The following is a 20,618-nucleotide window of genomic DNA, read 5'->3' on the forward strand; positions in this document are numbered from 1 at the left end:
GAGAGGAGAGAGAGGAGAGGAGGAAAATGGGAGGGGGAGGGTGGAGGATGGGAAAGGCAGCGGAGCACAACAGACACTAGGATGGCAATTTGTAATTCAATGGATGTGTAACTGATGTGATTCTGCAATCTGTGTATGGGGTGAAGGTGGGAGTTCATAACCCACTTGAATCAAAGTATGGAATATGATATGTCAAGAAATTTGTAATGTTTTGAACAACCCACAATAAAAAATTAAAAAAAAAAAAAAGTTACAAATGAAGGAAGACTTTATAGCTATTGAGGTATAATTAATTGCTGCACTCACTGTTTTGTTTGTAAAATGGAGGGTTATGATTTAAACTCTAGAAGGCAAATAAATGTTTTTAGCTGAATGAACGCATTTAAAAAAAAAAAAAGATATTAAAACGACTTTGGTGTTGGGTCAAGTGTGGTGGCTCATGCCTATATTCCCAGATCAAAGCCATCCTCAGCAACTTAGTGAGACCCTCAACAACTCATACATTGTCTCAAAATTAAAACTAAAAAGGACTTTTTTTTTTCTAGTATGGGATATACCACACAATTTTATTCTAAATTTCAGGTTAAAGATTGGGAAAGTGCTCAATTGAAAAAATTAGGATTATCAGTACAGTATGTCAAGAATGAAAGTCACCATTTATTAATGAGAAAATAGGTAAAATATTAAATTTAGAATGAATGGATTTGCTGCTTGCATTATACTGATAATAGAATGTGCACACGCAGAAAGTATAGATGATATTCACAAGACCAAGCATATTGATAGGGTATAACAAAGAGGCTTGTAGGGACAAAATGTATATCACAGAATAACTGTTTGATAAATCAAGTCCAAGTAGGATTTTAAGTATGAAAATGTGATGACTAACCAACTGATTTCAGAAAGTAGAAGGCAGATAATTTGGGGAAAGAAATTAAACAATTACAAAAAAAGATGCACTATCACTTGTGATGTTTATATGCTGCCTATCTGGGTGTGTGGATGGGTAATGTGCACGGAAAGACTGAGAACCATTAGTGAGACATGTTGGCTTTATCAGTCCAGGAAATACCAAGAAATGAAATGTTTCAACATGTATAAAATGGCCTGACTAGAAGAGTTTCTTGTCCAATACCTAAAGGAAGAAAATAGTTCACATAGGTAATGAAGGATAAGTTATTAAGGACAGAACTCCAGATATCAAGTGATAATGGTAATAAAGTTAGCTCTTATTCTGTACTGATGCCGTCTCAAGCAAAGATTTTTGAAATGATATTCAGTAATCAGATGATGAATACAAGAAAGGACATTTGAGAGTTTGGGAACTGTGACTGATATAACTAGAACATGATTCAAATTAATTGTATTGTTAGAGCATGGGATAAGAAAGGAAGATAGAAATATACGATCTAATTCAGAAAATGATACACTAAAGAAAGTAAACGAAAACCAAAAGATGTGGAAAACTTGAAGTTTGCCATGAATGTCAGGAATGTCAGGAATCTGAGGGAGGAGATATTCTGTGGAAGAAGTAGAGTAGCAAATAAAAAAGAAGTGATATGTTGGTTAATTATCACATTTTTATACTTAAAATCCTACTTGGACATGATTTATCAAACAAATATTCTGTGGAAGAAGTAGAGTAGCACATAAAAAAAGTGATATGTTCGTTTATTTTCACATTCTTATACTTAAAATCCTACTTGGACTTGATTTATCAAACAGTTATTCTGTGATATACATTTTGTTCCTACCAGACTCTTTTTCATATCCTATATACAAATGAAAATTTTATTCAACAAATTCGTAAAACTAGATTTCCTGCACTGTAGATTCTAATGTGGTATTTCAAAATATTAACCATCTTTCTAAATGTAGGACAAAACACACATGTAAACCAATAACTCTAGGAACATTGTGCCCACTATTGCTATATTAATATCAATATCAGTTCAAGTTTCATTAGGAAGAAAAGAAAAAATAATATAAAGTTATAAACTCTGATGTATACACACACAGAAACACATTTGCACAGACATATGTAAAATAGTAAGAATTTCTCATCTCCCTAAGTAAGAAATGTTCAGAGTGAAATAACCCTCACCAAATAAAAGCATTTTAAAATTAGATTGGTCTTGTCCATAATAAGGATTAGAAAAAAATATATATTAAAAGTCCTCCTCAATGCTTATGATAAGGAACTTAAGCACAGTGGAAAATTATCTGTACCTTGTCAAATCATTCTCCATAAAATAACATTGTCCTTTGGAGAATATGACAACTTTTATAGTTCTGGAAGCATGTACTGAGGTAATAGACTGGGTAGATTTGTCCATCCCATCTAGCTTATATCCTAAAAGCTTCTAACAAATCCTGAATAACAATATCATCAATCTTATGAGTAAGAACCCCTGAAAGCTGCTGTATATCATATCAACAGAAAGGCAGCCGAATAGGTGGCTGTCAAACTGGCAGTATTTACTGAGGAACAGGGTCATAAATTCCCAGTAGGAAATTATAGACAGAAAAGTTGGCAAATTCAGTTATACACATACATATTTCTGAACTTAATATACATAGACATATGTACACTTTTACCCACAAATGTCTTTATCATTTTATTTTAAATTCAGTCTTTATTATATAATAAATAATATTAAATAATTTAAACTTATCTTAATTAAAATATTGATATCCATATTGTTCTCTAGGAATTAATCCAAGTTGTTTATGAATATTCACTTTGGTAATATTGATTTATTGTATCTCTTTCACAATAGCTTGATATTCATAAAATAGTATACAAATCATGCAGATATCTTACAATCATTCATTATTTTTGTAGGTTTTTTAAACTACGTCTTCACAGGAAGGAAAATTAGATATCATTACAATTTTGGAGCTATAGTACTGTGACCATATGCTCCAAATAATAGATTACTCTATATAGATAAAATTATAATAGTTATAGAATGTGAACTCAACTGTGACGTCAAAATGTCTTATATGCAAAATATTATAATTAACACAATATTGCCAGCATTTAACTGGTAAGCACTCCAATTTTAAGGAACTCATGATTGTGCTGTTAGGTCCACCCAGATAATCTCCTTTTCTTAAAATCATAATGTAACATAATCACAAAAGTGACAGCTCAGGTTCAATGACAGTCAAAAAAGAGTTGACTATAGGAAGTCCAGACAGGATCATGTGGGGATTATCCTAGAATTCTGCCAAACTGTACTGAGCACTGTAGCACACACATGTAATCCTAGTGGAGATGTAGCTCAATGCTAAAGCACCCCAGGATTCAGTCCCTAGGACAAAAAAAAATAGAAAATAAAATAAAATAAACAAAAAAACCAAAAAAACAACTTTCCAATCAGTCATTTTTAATTTAAATCCTTCAGTGTTGCAAGATGTGTAGTTATGTAGGTATACATAGTACAGCCATGTAATGATATTTTGGTCAATGGTGAACCACTTATAAGATGTTGTCCTATAAGATTACAATGGAGCTGATAGGTTCTTATCACCTATTATTTTCATTGTACTTTTTCTATGTTTATGTACACAAAGATCATTGAATTACAACTACTTTTAGTATTCAGTACAATGAAATGTATACAGACTAGGGACTAAGAGCTATAGCACATAGCCTAGGTGCTATAACATCTCACCTTTGTGAGTACACTCCAGATGTTTGTACAATGATGAAATCAGCCAACGGCACACTTCTTGGAATGTTTTCCAGGGCATAAATGACTAGAGTCCCAAGTCTGGCTCTTGAAGCAGAGTTCCTGACATCTGTGTATAATTCACAATGCAGGTGATCCATACATTAGCACAAAGGCCTTGGTGAAATGATAATCTAATTATCACAACAAAGTATCAGGTTGCATGAGACAAAGCCATTGGGGCCACTCTATAATTTTTTCTAACACATTTACCAAAATATAATTTATCTTCAAATATTTTAACACATCTATTATTACTGTGATATGAAAATGTTTTAGAACTTCCCCGTTTAAGTCTATCTTTCCATTTTATAAATATAACCTTATGTTGGTTTCAATAATATAAATAACAATATTTCATTAGAGCTTTTAGAAACCTTTCAGAATACAATTTTTCTATAATTACGTGGCCCTCCACGTGGCTCTACACTCCCCTGATTAGATTCTGGTCACTTGGATGCTAGGGTTCCTCTTTTCCTGAGCTTCTCTACTGAAAGCTTCAAAATTCAGCATCTGCTAATGAAAATGGTTTTTGTAACCATAAAAAAAAATTGATACTTTTTCAAAAATAATTTTTAAAAGTCAGTCAGGTCTATAATGATTAATAAACATAATACACAGGAATGATGTTTGGGGAGTTAGGAAGAATAATTTACTGACTCATTTATTAAATATCCTTGTAATAATTAAATAAAAATATTTTCATACTTTTGCAAAGTGTGTGGAGACAAACAATTGCCTTCTAAAACATTTATTTACACTTCAAATTGTTTTCATAACCAATTTTATATATATATATATATATGAAATATATATATATGAAATGTTCATATATATATATATGAAATGTAATTAAAATCTGCTTTTTAACTTTCATAAAAGGATAGTAATTTGACATTGTGATAAAGTAATTTTTAAAACACTACTAGATATTATCTCCTTACAAATATAATTTATTATATTATTAACCATTTTTAATTTTTTTGTTGTTTCACTCTAAATATGTCCCTCAATATAATTTAAGCGATATTTTCTAAAAAACAAATGTATTTGTGATAGTTTTCTCTATTTATTTATTTTGGGGTGCCAGGGATTGAACTTAGGGGCACTTGGCCACTGAGCCACATCCTCAGTGCTATTTTGTATTTTATTTAGAGATGGTCTCACTGAGTTTCTTAGCACTTCTCTGGTGATGAGGCTAGCTTTGAAATTGTGATCCTCCTATCTCAGTATCCCCAGCCACTGGGATTGCAGGCATGAGCCACTACGCCCTGCTCCCTATTTCTTTTAAACAAGCAAAGTTTGGAAAATCCTATGTCATGTTTTCCTCTAACACATCATCTTTGCCCAAAGTGAGATGAACATGGCAGAACGCCAGAACTGTCAGAACTCTGAAGAATGCAGATAAATGATATCAAATAATTGTGAGTAATAGTTTAAGAGGGAAGAAAGGTTATCTTTCTTGTCATCAATGTAGTCTGGGAATTTGAAAGTCTCTCATTTTCAACAGAATGTTACAATGACTAGCTTTTCAGAATCTGAAAAAAAATACATCAAGATACTGTAAAAAAATTTACATTCTAAAGAAACCTTTCAAAATAAGTGGAAGAGACAAATGTGTCTACTTTATCCAAACATGCAGAAATATCCCAGCTTTAGTTTCTATTATATTTGAATTTATAAAAATATTTTAATTTTTATTCAAACACATAACCACTAATGATTCTCATTGTCCCACTGTAACATTTAAGTATAAAAATGACAATATGGTAAACTGAATAAACTATTTGACTCTTAATTATTTAATTTAAAATAAATGATGGGAACCTCTAATCAACAGTGTTTATATTCATGTATATTTAAAGTATTTTCTTGATTGACAGTGTATCTAAGTCATGTATCACAATGTTAGGGATATATTCTGAGAAATACATTAAACTATGATAGCTATGATGTTCTTGGATGATATAATCGCATGAAAGCAGAATTGTATATGTCAGTCATCATTAACAGAAATATTATGTGGTACATATCTGTATTTATGTTGTACAACATAGTGTTTTTATATATGTATACCTTGTGGAATGGCTAAATTGGGATATCAACAGTGCAAAACCTGACATATTTTTATTTTATTTTGTGTGAGAACACTTGAAATTAATTACTGCCCATATCTCAAGTATACAGTGTGTTTTCAACCATAGTAACATGACATATAATATTAGATCTCTTGGTATGGCAATATGTAAATCAATGCATGTGTAACTGATGTGATTCTGCAATCTGTATACAGGGTAAAAATGGGAGTTCATAACCCACTTGAATCAAAGTGAGAAATATGATATATCAAGAACTATGTAATGTTTTGAACAACCAACAATAAAAATTAAAAAAAAATAAAAAATAAAAAGCAGATTCTAAAAAAAAAAAAAAGAAATTATTCTCAACCTAGCTGCAATTTCACATTCTTTGACTAAAATCTTCACAACTTCCCCACCTCCAGGACCTAGTAACCACCACTCTATTCTCTGTTTCTTGAGTTTAAATTTTAAGATTTCACATATAAGTGAGGTTGTGCACATTTCACCTTTCTGTACCTGTCTTATTTATTTTAATATAAATGTCTGTGTTGTTCATCTATGTTATCAAAGTAACAAGATTTCTTTTAAGTCTGAGTATAATAAACTGTCAGGCCACATTTATTATTCATACATAATGATAGGTGCCTTGTTTGATTCCATATTTTGACTCTTGTGAGTACTGATGAAGGAACAAGATAGTACACATATCCACTTGACTAATGGTATCATTTCCTTTGGACTTCAATATAGTAGTAGGATTGCTGAATCATATGGCAGTTCCATTTTTAATTTTTTTAGGAAACTCCATACTGTTGCTTTCTCACCAACAGTATACAAGGGTTTTCCTTTTCTCCATCATCCTCACCAAAATGTGCTTTTTTAAAACAAATTATATATATGTATATATATAATATTACTCAACAATAAACAAATATATATATGTATCTATAAATATATATTATATATATAAGTATATATATATAATATTACTCAGCAATAAAAGAGAATAAAATAATTACATTTGCATGTAAATGGATGGAGTTGGAGAATATAATGCTAAGTGAAGGTAACCAAAATGCCAAATGTTTTCGATGATATAAGGAGGCTGATTCACAGTGGGCTTGGGAGGGGGAGCATGGGGAGAGTAGATGAACTGTAGATAGGACAAAGGGGAGGGAGGTAAAAGGAGGAGGCAAGGGGTGTAAAAACGATGGTGGAATGAGATGGACATCATTACTCTAAGTACATGCATGAAGACATCAATTATAATTTGTATACATCCAAAGATATGAAAAATTTTGTTCTATATGTCTTATATAAATTGTCATGCATTTTGCTGTCATATATAACAAGTTAGAATAAAAACATTTTAAAAAATATTGTAGCCATTCTGAAATGATTTGAAGACTTAAATGTAAGACTTGTAACTATAAAACTACTAGAAGAAAACATAATAACAATTTTCCATGATGTACTGGGCAAGAATTTTTATTGTTGTTGTTATTGTTTTCTTTCTTTTTTGATATAACTAAAAGGTAAAAGGTACAAGCAACAAAATATTACATCAAACTAAAAAGTGTCACAGAAAATAAAATAATCAACAAAGAAAAGAGAAAATATGCAAGGGTAGCAAGTAATTCAATAGTAAGATAATAATCAGATTCAGAAATGGGCAAAGATCTGAATAGACATTTCTCAAAAGAAGACATATGATGGGCCAAGACATATTTGCAAAAATGCTTAACAACATTATTCATCAAGAAAAAAACAAATTAAAACCCCAATGATACCCCCGTTCAGTAAGTGCAAGTGCAGAACATCATATATGATTCTCTTAATTTTATTTGACAAATACACCATATTTGTAATTCTGAATCAGTTTTTCAAACAGCATATTTTGGCTACAACTCTCTTGATTTTTAAGGAAATAAGATTTATCTTTATCTGTTGCTGTTTTATTCTGATTAATACTCCTGTGCATCTGATGGCATCCACAAATGTGTGTCTAAAATTTAAAGTGTGTGTGTGTGTGTGTGTTTCCTAATTAGGTCTAACTTTTCAATTTTTTACTTACAACTAAGAAGAATTTCAACTGATAAGGAGTGGATAAAGATAAATCACTGATTATTTTTTCAGGAAGCTATACAACAGCACATATTTTTTTTTTTCACCAAAGAGCCAATTAAAACTATCTTACCTTCTCAGGAACGTTTTTTTTTTTTTTTTAGAATTGCATCTTTCAGCACCTGGAATTAGAACCAGCTATCTTAACTTTGAACTGTGATCAAGTCTTAAGGGTAAATGAATTCCACAAGGTAACCATCACCACGTGGATTTGCTGAATTACTGCTGAGACTTGTTTTTCCTGGATTTGTAAAGAAGAGAATCCACATTTTATTTTGTAAAGTAATCACATGCAAAATACTGAAGTGCTGCACCTGTGAAGTGTAAGCGATAAAACATGACATAACTTTAATGTTACTTATAATTTGAATCTGGATGGTCCTCTCAAAGACCTGTGTTAGAGAACTGATCCTCAGCTTGAGGCTATTAGGAATTGATGGAAACTTAAAGTAGCACCTAGTGGGAGGGCTTTAGGCCTTTGGGGGGTGTGTCCTCAAAGGGGATAATGAGACCCTGTCCCTTGTCTTTCTCTCCTTCACATCCTGGCAGCTAGGCCAACAAATTTGCTCAGCCAAATGCTCCCCACCATGATGTGCTCCCTTACCAGGGGCCGAAACAAGTAAGGACTGAGACCTCCACAGGGTGAGCCAAAATAAGTATTTCCTCTTTTAAAGTTGATCATTTCAGATATTTGTTAAGGTCATAGAAAGCTGGCTAACACAATAATATTGGTCAATACCAGGAATCACTTTTTGGTTAAGATTCTGTCTAGAAGCAGCATTCTTAAATGTTGAGAGTGCTCACAACCTTTTTCTGTAATTTAAGATGGGAAAACATTAGGGAGACACAGTTATAGCAAAGTTGATCTTACAAAATATTAGAACCTACAATTCACATAAGAAAAGCTTAAATTACTTATTTTCAGAAAATAAAGAAATGCATCTTCCTAATGCCTGAAGTTCCAGAAATTGAATCTTTTTAAGTAAAATATTGGTTTCATTTCAGTAAAATAAACCTTCAGAACAGCTATTCTTCCTTAGTATGGTATGGGCACCTTGGAGGGCTGAAGCCCAGTGTGGGCAATAGGCACATTCAGGCTGCCCTAGAGCAGAAGCCATCTACCAGCTCCTGGTAGGCAAGGCGCTGCCAATCACTATCGGAAGCACATTATATGTTACCTATAGCTGAAATGTGTAGCTATGTTTAATTGACTACTGAATGAAATGTACATATTCATTTATTTTAAATTCTGACCTGTGTCTTACATACTAGATATCTCTGTTCAAATGTCAAATTAACATCTCTGCCTGAAGGCCCAATGCATCTCTTACACAGAATGGTTTCAAACAGAATTTGTGGTCATTTTTCTGATTATAAAGAACTACTTTTTCTTCATCTAATCAAAGGTGCAAGGCCCTACGCTGAGCATGTAATGGAAAACCACTCCCCATCCTCTCTCCTATCTTTAATCATGTCTGATTCTGCTCCTACCAACTTGCTGAAGTTATTCTTGAATCTGCCATCATATGATATGATTGAATTGTTTACATATTGGTTATATAGTTTTTATTCCCTCCGAGTTGCATGTTGTATAATCTTGTCTGCTGGCATTCCTGTGACCTTTTATTTTGAAATTTATTTTGAGTGTTTGGGTAAAGAGTTATTTTTGGTGGTGGTGTTTGGTTTTAGTTTTTGTTTTTTGGGGTTTTTTTGATTGTTTGTCTTTTGGTAGCAGGGACTGAACTCAGGGCTAGTGTACCACTGAACCAAGTCCCTAGGTAGCCCTTTTACTTTTTTCTTTACTCTGTTTCAAAAGTGTCACCAGCTGGCTAGGCTGGCAATAGGAACTGGGTTCAAAGGAGCTGAATGTATCAATAAGAAAACCGCAAAGGAACCAAGTAGCACAGGAACATAAGTTTCCAAGGCAGGACACTTCAGCTCAATGACCAAAAGGATCAGCTCCAGTGCTGGAAGGAGCAAGAGAGCAAACACCCGGATTCTCTTTATTTTTATAGGGGGGGACAGAGGTTTGATAGAATGTCATACATAAATTAGGCAGGGGAATCAGGTTTCAGGGTGTTGCCCATTCCCATTAGGTAACGGCACAGGTAGGGCTTGACGTGGTCTCCCGTTGCAAGCTAGGGTAAAAGCCACTTTGCTCAGGCACCTTTCACATGTGTGCCAGAAGGGTAACCCCAGTGCTCAAGGCTGTGGCACGTGGAGTGGGGGGGAGAGTTCAGCCCAAGGGCATCCTGTGGCTCCCCACAGCTGAGGCTTGCTTTGAACTGGCAATCCTCCTGCCTCAGCCTCCGAAGTCCTGAGAATACAAGTGTGTGCTTACCATGCCAGCTGGGTAAGAGTCTTGACTCATAATTGTCACAGAAATCATTACAGTGATGGGGTTAATATTAAAAGAAGGGATTAAAGAAGATTTGCCGCAGCCCGGCTGGCTGGGCAAAATAACCGGGGGGTGAAGAACAACTTGTGTAGATTGATACAGCAGGAGTGGGAGCCGTTTATTGTAGGACAGGAGCAGTATTTATACATTCCACACAGCTTATCTAATTAGCATAAACTAGATACATCAGTCAACCAATCAGGAATCTCTACACCTAATGGCTCGGTTTTGTTACTTCTCAAACCACTCCCTCTGACATTTTGCCAGGCACCATCCAGACTTGTTTACAAACTTTAACATTCCCCTGGCAAAATGCCAGGTGTTATTTTAACTTGTTTACAGACTCTAACAAAGATTATACTGACGTGTGACAAAAAATTAAGGTTTTTGGTGGCTAAATAAGCCTTCAATAATATAGTTAAAGAAAACGAGGATAAGAATCATCAATTAATTAGGCATTGGTAGAGTCATTTTGTCAAATAAGATCCAAAAAGACTGGCCAAGAAATACAAGAATGGTAAATGAGAAATGGCTAGGGAATTCAAGACATTTGAAGAAAAATGAGGGTAATTGATCACTATAAGCAACTTTCTCGTGAGGCTAGACAGTGGCAGAGAGGCACAGCTTACTGAGTAAAACCTGACCTTCTACAGTGTACTACCTTACAAAGCCATGAGGTCTGGCAGGTTATAGATAGTAAAAAATTCTCTACTTACAATATTTAAGACTTGTTGATAGAACCCCATTGCAAGTCAAGTGGCATCTTCATAAACATATCACATATATATGCTATGTATATAAATTCAAAAATATAAATGTTATATACATATATTCTGCATGTGCATAGCTAATAGTATAATATATATGTGTATATACATGTATATATATTCGATATACTACAAATGCCTCTACACACATGCATAATAAACAATTAAAATCGTAAACTCTTCTCTAAAATTGTAGTCTCTAAAATTATAGTCTCTTCTCTAGGCTTTCATTTTCCTTTCCTTGGATTTGACATTTTTAGAGGTTGTGATCTTCAATTCTAATTCCTAACCTAGTGAGTTACTTTTATTTAGAAAAAGAAACAATAATAACAAAAAACTTTTTAAATATTTTCTCAACTAGTTAAATGTAGCACTTTTTCCTTCTATTAAAATTGTGGTCAGGTCTATTTTATTACTTATTTAATTCACTTATCCTTATTTAGAGCTGAATGTTTTTGATAACTTTGGCAAGAATGCTAATGTATAAAAACAGATTTATATTTTAACCCATTGTTCTCCTTTCTTGCTATAAATATGTAATTTATAGGTCAACCTAAAATTTTCTAATAAAGTTTTCATGTATCCCATGGTAACCTCATTATGATGCCCTTATAAAACCATGGTCTTTAGAAACTCAGTTTGTGGAGTCCAATTGAATGTTTTCACTTTATTTGCTATGTTATCTTGAGTAAATATTTCAATTTCTTGGTAATTTAGTTTCCTTACTTGTTCAATAAAAATAAATAATAATAATATTACACATCTACCACGGGATTATTGTAATTACTAGACGAGTTAATATATGTCAGTTGGGTGCTATGTGCCATTGCCTAAAACACAATAATTACTCCATGGATATGACATTTTATTACTTTTTTTTCTGTCTTTAAACATGTCGGCTATTGTACAATACTAAAGACAATTCTAGTGGCCCCAGTAAGTATTGCAATTATCAGGTCTCATTTTTTTTTAATTTAATTTTTGTTGTTTTGTTTTTTCACTTTTTGTTACAAACACACTATTTGACGGGAACTAGTAGATAACTCCTAAAATTTGGTACTCTTAATTACTTTATGAAGTAGGATTTTCATGTGCTTAATATAATTTCTTTCTTCTTTTATGCTGAATATTTATCTTAGTGGATATGAGTCCATGAGTCTTTGCTTGAGTCTGTGTATGTGCCTCTGTGTAATCAGGAATATGTTCATATTAATACTAATAGGTTTTTGTTCAGTTTTCTCTAATTGACATTATGCTTCTACTTACTTTTATTGATATAGAGGAATATTGACATGTGAAATAGTTATCACAGCTCTTCACAAGTGGTGATCAGATTAAACAGTTAAGTTCCTTTTAGTAAGGGGTATACATATGGAGGCAACATTTGATGTACGTGCCTACAAAAATTAAGGAAAAACTTATGAATTTTTTCAGTTTCTAAGACCATGGCAATAGAGTACACAAATAGAAACTGAAAGAGACCCATTAATAAAATTAAAGTAAAATAATATGAATATTATCATCACTATTAGACCACTATGTCACATGATGACTTTACACTACAGCTTTGGAAGAATAAATTGTTCTTGTCTTAACCTGCAGTCATTTTGCTTCACAATCAAAATTAGTAACAGTTAAAATATTATTCTTATAACCAAGAAAAGATGATTTGGTGAATTAGTGTTAAATGAAATATCAAGTGAATGATAATAAATTACATATTTATTCAGAATAAACATGAACTATAAATTTCGTACAATAGCTATTGGCTTTCTTAGATTTAAAAAAAAAATAGTTAACCAGATTTTGAGGGGCAACTTCTGATAACATTTAGAATTTAGAATGCTACAATATCCAATATGTATTATTCTTTATGCAGAATAAATAACTGAATCAATTATTGTTTCTCATTCAATAGGGAAGTATATATTTTGTTTTAAGCAAAAAACATTCATTTATATTAACAAAATGCATCAAACTGGTTTAAACATAATGAATATATGTGTAGGAAATAATTTTAAAAAATCACAAGATAATTATGTAATTTCATATATCATGAACTAGAAATATGTGCATGGCATTAGTAATGAAGTACCTTATTAATTTGGTATTCAACATGTATTGGTTCAAATTCCTGTCTTCTTAATTGTCATAAAATGGAAAAGCTCAAATCATTAGTAGTCTACTAGCAGTTACAGTTTTTCTTCCTGTTACTAAGATCCTTGGTTTGAACTTCTATTTTTCTTTCCTAACACTGCTTCTCTGAAGGCCACCTGCAACTCTCTTCATCTAGATATGATAAACTGCCATCTTCATTAATCTACATTGCAAATAAGATTGATGGTTTTGTTCCAGTTTTCTCTCTGCATTCAACTTCTCCCACTATTTCCATGATATATGTTGAGATACAGGACTCCATCCCCACCCTATTCCCCTTTTCACAGGTAAAATTGACAAGCAGTGAACAGAATGATAGATCCAGGGGGAAGACACTTTCTCTTCTGATAGCAAATGCTCTTGTTACCTTGTCCACGGAACAAATCTGACCTTTCTCAGGGAACTCACATCAAAATGCCATTATCTTGAAATGTGCTTATCATAGATCTGAAGTATCATTTTCTTGATCTAACTTATCAAACAGTTTTGCATTTCTAATTTGGTCTGTCCTTAACTAGTGTAGAAGAAACTGGCTCCCTGCAATCCTGTTGAGATAAGAGCAGTATGGTAGGAATTGTTTTCAATATTATTTGCAGTCCTTATTTTACTTTTTAAAATTATCTTATTTTAATCTTTTCCTAAATAGTCTATCATTTATACTGTTGGGATGTAATGCCTTGACTCTTTTGGTCACACTAGTCTTAAAAATGCAGTGATGTTTAAAAATAATACTCCATTTAAAAAATTAGTCGTCCAGTGCAAATATAGTTCACTCCTAAAACACAGGAATACTTTTTTTTTTTTTTAAGACTGTGATCTCTTAACTGAATGATGTCTAACGATACAGTATATTCAACATATTCTATATTAAAATTTTGATTCAAAAGAAGAAAAGATCACAGGGTTAGGTGGTAAAGGTAATCTCTTGATGTCATTGTCCAGTTTTCTATTTTGTTTTGCTTTATCATATATTTTATATCTTCACTTTTATCATATATTTTACATCTTCCCTTATCTCTTTTGCACTTATGCTCAGTTTCAGTAGCTAATTTAGGGAAAAGTTCATACACTCAACTCTTGTAGGCAATCTCATTTCACATATATCCATGCTATCCCCAAATTCCCACCCACTAATTTCTATATACACAACTTAAATTTGATCCATTTCCTCCTTGGGGCTCTGTATTAGCTTCAATGAGAGCAAAGGAATCAATGAAATAGTTCACACAGATGTGCTAATTAACAAGCACTCACAGTTTGGGTTTTTTTACCCCCATGTCAATGTCTTTATTCATATGCATTGTTTGAAGTGTTGAAAGTGGGATCCTTCAAAATCTGTCAACTTAATGTATATAGTATATAACTAAAAATAAAAAAGATGTATATTGTGTTTGAAATAATTAGAATCAACACAGTTAAGCATTTATAGAAGTTGCAACTTTGTCAATAAAGCAGATACTATTCATGGATCTGGAAGTGATGGGAATTTATTGTCATTTGACAGCTTTGATTATGTGATGAATATGTACTTGGGCATTAGAAGTATTCTTTCTGCATTACAATGTCCTCCTTGTCTAAGCTTTTTGTACTATACCTCTCTTATGCCTTATATTTCAATCTAGCAGTCCTCCCAGATTTATTTGAAAGCCTAATTAAGATTTCGTAAATAAATTTCTGCTAACATTCACTCTGTAAGCTCCACAATGACATCAGCACCCATTTGAGAAATGCCTTTTTTCACATTTAAGCCAGAAACATTATGTTTCTGTCTGATATTTCAGATGGGAAGGTCATAGGTAAGGGCTGTGACACAACCTACAATCTCAGAAGCATTTATTGTATCTTGCTTTGAGTCTCAGTATTACACTCCTTTGTTGTTATAATTTGTGAGTTACTTCCAGAGAACTCCGAGCTGAATTTACCTACTATGAATTTACCTACTATGCTTTTTCAGACCCTCTCAGAACACACTTTGGTTCCTGTGACATTCCATTATGTGAATCTACAGGGAAGATGAAGTAAGATAGTGGGAAAACACATCTGTTTCCAAGAGTTCTCATACATCTTTGTCTCATGAAAAGGAAAAACACTACCATAGGGGAAAAAGAAAGTTAACCTGCAATACCTTCACCCAGGGCCTCACAGAGTTCCTCTCCTCCCTCCCATTCCCCTTACCTACTTGCTTGTTTATTCTATGCTGTTATACTTTGACCCATCCTCTGGAACTGAAACAAATGTTGTTAGTAATTGTAAAACAGTAAAGCTAATCCTAGTATTCTAATGCAATCTATACTCCATTTACATTTAATGTAAAATTGATACTTAGGTTTTTCAAATGTTGCCTTAATATCTGATCTCTACTTTTCTCACATTTACTGTACTTTTATTTTTCGTCCATTTTTTTACTTGTTTTTATTTATTTAGTAATTGTTGCACAATTTTCCCTGTTTCTGACTTAATTACCATACCATCTTAGCTTTTTTTTTTTTTTAATCTTGTGGTGCTGGGAACCCAGGTCCTCATGCAAGAGAGGCAGGCACTCTACCAACTGAGCTTTATCTGCAGTCCCCAGTTTCTGTGTGTTGTTTGTTTTCCTTTTTGGTACCAGGAATTGAGCACTGAACCACAACTCCAAGTCCTTTTGATTTATTTACTTATTTCATTGTGAGACAGGATCTTGCTAAGTTGCTCAGACTGGTAACCATATATCATTGTCCTACTCTTTAAACAAATATCAAAATAATATAGCATCCACCTTTACCTTATCAAAATCTAAACTTTAGGTTTTGAATTTATAGTCATTTATCCTCCTCTTGACTTTATAATGGGTTCTCTGATGAATTTTAACTCCATGCTTATTGCTTATTTTAAACTGAAAATATAATATTTTATTTTAACACAGCAAAAATTAAATTCAGTCAAGATTTCACATTTTCATAGCTATTTTTTTTCTTCCTGTATCTTCAAGATTCTAACTGGAAAATTTTTCTTTAGCCCAGTGAGCAGTTTTTTTTTGTGTGTTTTGTTCGATTTTTATTTGTGAAATGTTCAATAACTAGTCTGAAAATCTTTTTGATTTCCATTTTCATTTCAAAGAAAATTCTTATTGCACAGTTGTTTATGAACTGCCCTTATTTTCTTTCATTTGAGTGTCTGTCATTTTCTAATTAAGCAATAATATTTTGAATTACTTCTTGTTTTCAAATTTGAGTTTAACTATGGTTCCTAGGTATGAGTTTCCATTTTTTATTTGTTTAATGTTTGTAAAGGTTCTTAAATCCTTGGCACACACCTATTATCCCAGAGGTTTGGGAGGCTGAGGTAGGAGGATTAAAATTCCAAAGAGAGCCTCAGCAACTTACTGAGACCCTGAGCAATTTGGTGAGACATTATCTCTAAATTTAAAAAAATAAATAAATAAATAAATAAAAGGGCTGGTGATGTGGCTCAATGGTTAAGTACCCCTGAGTTCTGTCCCTTATTACCAAAAAAAAAAAAAAAAATTAAAAGAAAATAATCTGTGCCTTACTGTCAATTTCTACTATTTCTAAACTTAGAAATTTTAAACTTAGACATTTATCCACCATTGCTTCTGCTTCCTTCTTATCTCCTCTACTACATAGAATTAAGACATCTATATGTAACTGTCTTTTCTAACTTTCTTTTGCATCTTTACATCTTTTTTCTCTCCTGTTTCCTTCTGCATATTTTCTTCTGATTTATATGTAAAATAATTCATTCTCAACTGTTCAATCTACTGTCAAAATATCCTTTAAACTTTTTATTTACTACATTTTAAAATTCCACTGGTTTTCTTTTATGTTTACAGTTTTTGCATGAAATTTTCAATTTTTTATTTCACCTCAAGTATTGTAAGCATAGAAAAACCAGTAACTGATAATACCATTACCTGAGCATCATTTGGACTTAGTTCTATTGTCTATTTTGTCTTATTTAATAATTCCGTTATTTCATTTTCATGTGTGAGTAATTAATTTTTTTAAGTTAAGGATTATAGTATAATCAGTGGTATATAACATTAGAGATCTAAGATAACACTGTTTCATTCCTGTGACAATTGTGTCTGCTTTTCTTCTTTAATGTGTCCTCATCGTCCCATAAGAGTCCACCTTAGCAACTAAATTTATGAATCATTCCTTCTGAGCTTCCAACAGTTAGAGTGGCTCTGAATGCTAGTCCTTACTCTCTAATTATACTTGTTCTTTTATATTTGTTCTATTATTTTTACACCACTTGTTTTACATTCTTGTTTTCTTAAAATTGATCTTAGCAATTCCATTTCTTCCAGAAGACAATGTTCATATTTTGACTAATTTTATAATTTTTCATTAGAAACATTTCATCCAAGTAACTTTTAATGTTAATTTACTTCTTGGTGTATTAAAACAATGTACATTCTATATTTTAGAAATTAACATATTTAATATAAATTTAGTATTCACAGCAATTTAAAAACAATTAATTATGTTTACATTTATTATTAAACCTGTATGCACAATGGGAGCAGAATTGAGGTGGAGAATACAAAATCAGTGTGAAGCTATACAAAAACTTAGTACTTATTTAATTTAGATTAGTTAGAAGTTGAAGATTTATAATAATGTTAACTTCTCATTATTCTTTGCTATTTTGTTTAAGTGAAATGATTAAATTATGTATTAGTGAGTGAAAACCTATTAGAATCATAATACAAATTGTAGATTCTGTTAGATGGAATACTGAACTATAAAATAGCTAGGATTTTATTTCTTGAGAGACATATTGAGGACAAAAGAAAAATATCCAATTTGAAATTTGAACATCTCTAAAGCACAAAGGAATGGAATAATTATTTTTTTTTGATCTCAGCAATTCTAAAATTCTAATACTCTATAGGATGTCTATCAGATCTCATAAATTTAAGAGACTCAAAAACTTTAGACTACTTGAAAGGAAATATAATGCCAGTAAAATAAGCTAACTAAAATAAAAACACTAAAATAGATTGAGGTTACTATTTGTGAATGTGGATAATTTATTTGCAGTGTCCTGTTTCTTTTAATGCAATGGTAATAATGGTGAAATTAATATTTATGCATAAAACCTTAAATATATGCAGCATGCCTATGTATTTTAGGCTTTGTTTGAAAGCTCTTGCCCATTTCAAACTGATAGCCATGCCAACTTGTAGGCATAACTGAATTGCAACCAATCATGAAAAACAGAGTAATGGATGCTGACATGAAGACTAAGATAAGGCTGAGGAATCACATCACTTAGCAACAGCTAATGAGGAGGCCACCATGTCAATTTATCCCTAAATCGTATAATTCAGCTGAAGTATTGTAAGCAAATCAGAAGCTTTCATGATTACCTAAGAATAACACAGCCGTAAAATTGCTCAGCCTGTTTTGGAAACTGCAATTTGATCAAGAAAACAGATTCTAGAGTTGCAAATATTAGCAGCAAAGCAACATTATGTTAATTTAGTTTGAGAGTTTGAAGGAAATCAGAAATTATTTGAATTAATTTTTTTTTTTTTTTGGTCTTGGTCCTAAACACAAATCCTGCTGGTGACTTTTTTTCATTCTTTTATATATATATATATATATATATATATATATTTTTTTTTTTTTTCTTGCTAAACTCTTTGCTACAAAAATGTTTTAGCATACTTGTAAATGTACTACCAGGCATACTAGCCATTAAGAAATTCTCAAATATTTTCAGGAGTAAAAGCATGGATCCTTTCTTCTCATTTAATATATCAAGATTCTATCTACATTTATCAGTGTCTCTACAGTCATTGTAACTTAGAAAATAAGTAACCTTTTAAAGAAAAAACTTTCAGCCATATCACTGATCAACTTTATGGATATATTAAATGTTAATTATGGAGAAACTAATATTGCAATAATAATTTTGAATAAGCATATTCATAGAAAAAAAATTTTAAAAGAGCCTTGGGAGTATTTTTGCCTTCTCTTTGTAATTAGGTCCATGGAGTTCATATGTTTCGTTTTTTTAAAAATAAGTAAGTGGCAATAAATTAAGTTCAGCTTTTATGTCTTGGAATATTCAATGAGTCTTTTTCATCTCAATTTTAGAAATAGTTATCCACACAAGCAGAACAGGTGAATATATGGGTCCATTTATTTAAAATAAGATCAAGATGATTCTAACTGGTATTTGCTGTTAAATTGTATTTTTATTAAAAAGTATACGGCATCAACATTCAAATCCATGTTTATTGATAGAAATAGGTAATTTTTCATGTTTTAAAAACAGGAAATTAAGATGTAAAAGAAGAAAAACAAAGGACCTATGAACATTTTAAATTGCATTTTTCTATAAATGTGTTTATTGCAGAAATATGGTCATGGTAAAGAACAAAAATTCGAGTGAGAAAACTAATAGTGAAAATATACAGGACTTTAAAAACATAATGTTAATATAAAATAGGAGAAAATAGAAGCAAATTATACATAATATAACTAAAATTATTAAAAGAGAGTCAAACTAGGCAAATTCCAAAGGATAATTAAGAACTTATCAGTATTTTCTAATTTATAGTTCTTTCCCAAAATAACAGCAATGGTTTGAAATATGCTTTTCACTGAACATGATGTGTTGCATGAATGAAAAATGTCAGTTTTTCTAACAAGAGAAAATCGTATATAAGAAAATATCTATTCATATATTTTATGCATGATATACACATTTTACATTACATTGCTTCATATTTGTATGTCTGCATATCTGTACAGAACTATATGTGGATGAAAGAATGAATGAATGAGAATGTGCATGAAGAGAGAGAAAGAGAGTTAACAACTATCATCTCAATATACTGAATTAGAGAGAAGGCTAATGTTTAAAACCCACTTCATAAAAGTGCTTTACCCTATTTACATAAGTTCTTCTGCAAATTTCACTGGCAAGTTCTTCCCTGAAACACTACTGAAAAGGGCCACTATAGAATTCTGAGTAAAGTTCAGTTCTTTTTTTTTTATTTCCTGACTCAAAATCCATTAATTTCCTTTTTACTCTGTGGGTTCTGCTGACCTTTATAATAATGTGAGAAGTATACCAATAATGATGGGTAAAGATAAGAATGAGGTTCTAGCCTAGAAAGATATTCAACAATAATTTTTCTCAAGTGAAATCAAAGCTCAGGGTTTAAGTGTCAATTAAGTGCTTTTAAATGATGATGTAAATCATGCAAATGAGAGTATTTATGCACTGTCTTTATAATTTTGCCATTATTTAAATTTAATTTAAATGAATCATTAAGCAAAAATTTATATATTGACTCTTTATTCATATTTATCTATATAATTTACATGAAAATATA

The sequence above is a fragment of the Marmota marmota genome, unplaced genomic scaffold (assembly GCF_001458135.2).
Source record: "Marmota marmota marmota unplaced genomic scaffold, marMar, whole genome shotgun sequence".
Classification (NCBI taxonomy): Eukaryota; Metazoa; Chordata; class Mammalia; order Rodentia; family Sciuridae; genus Marmota; species Marmota marmota.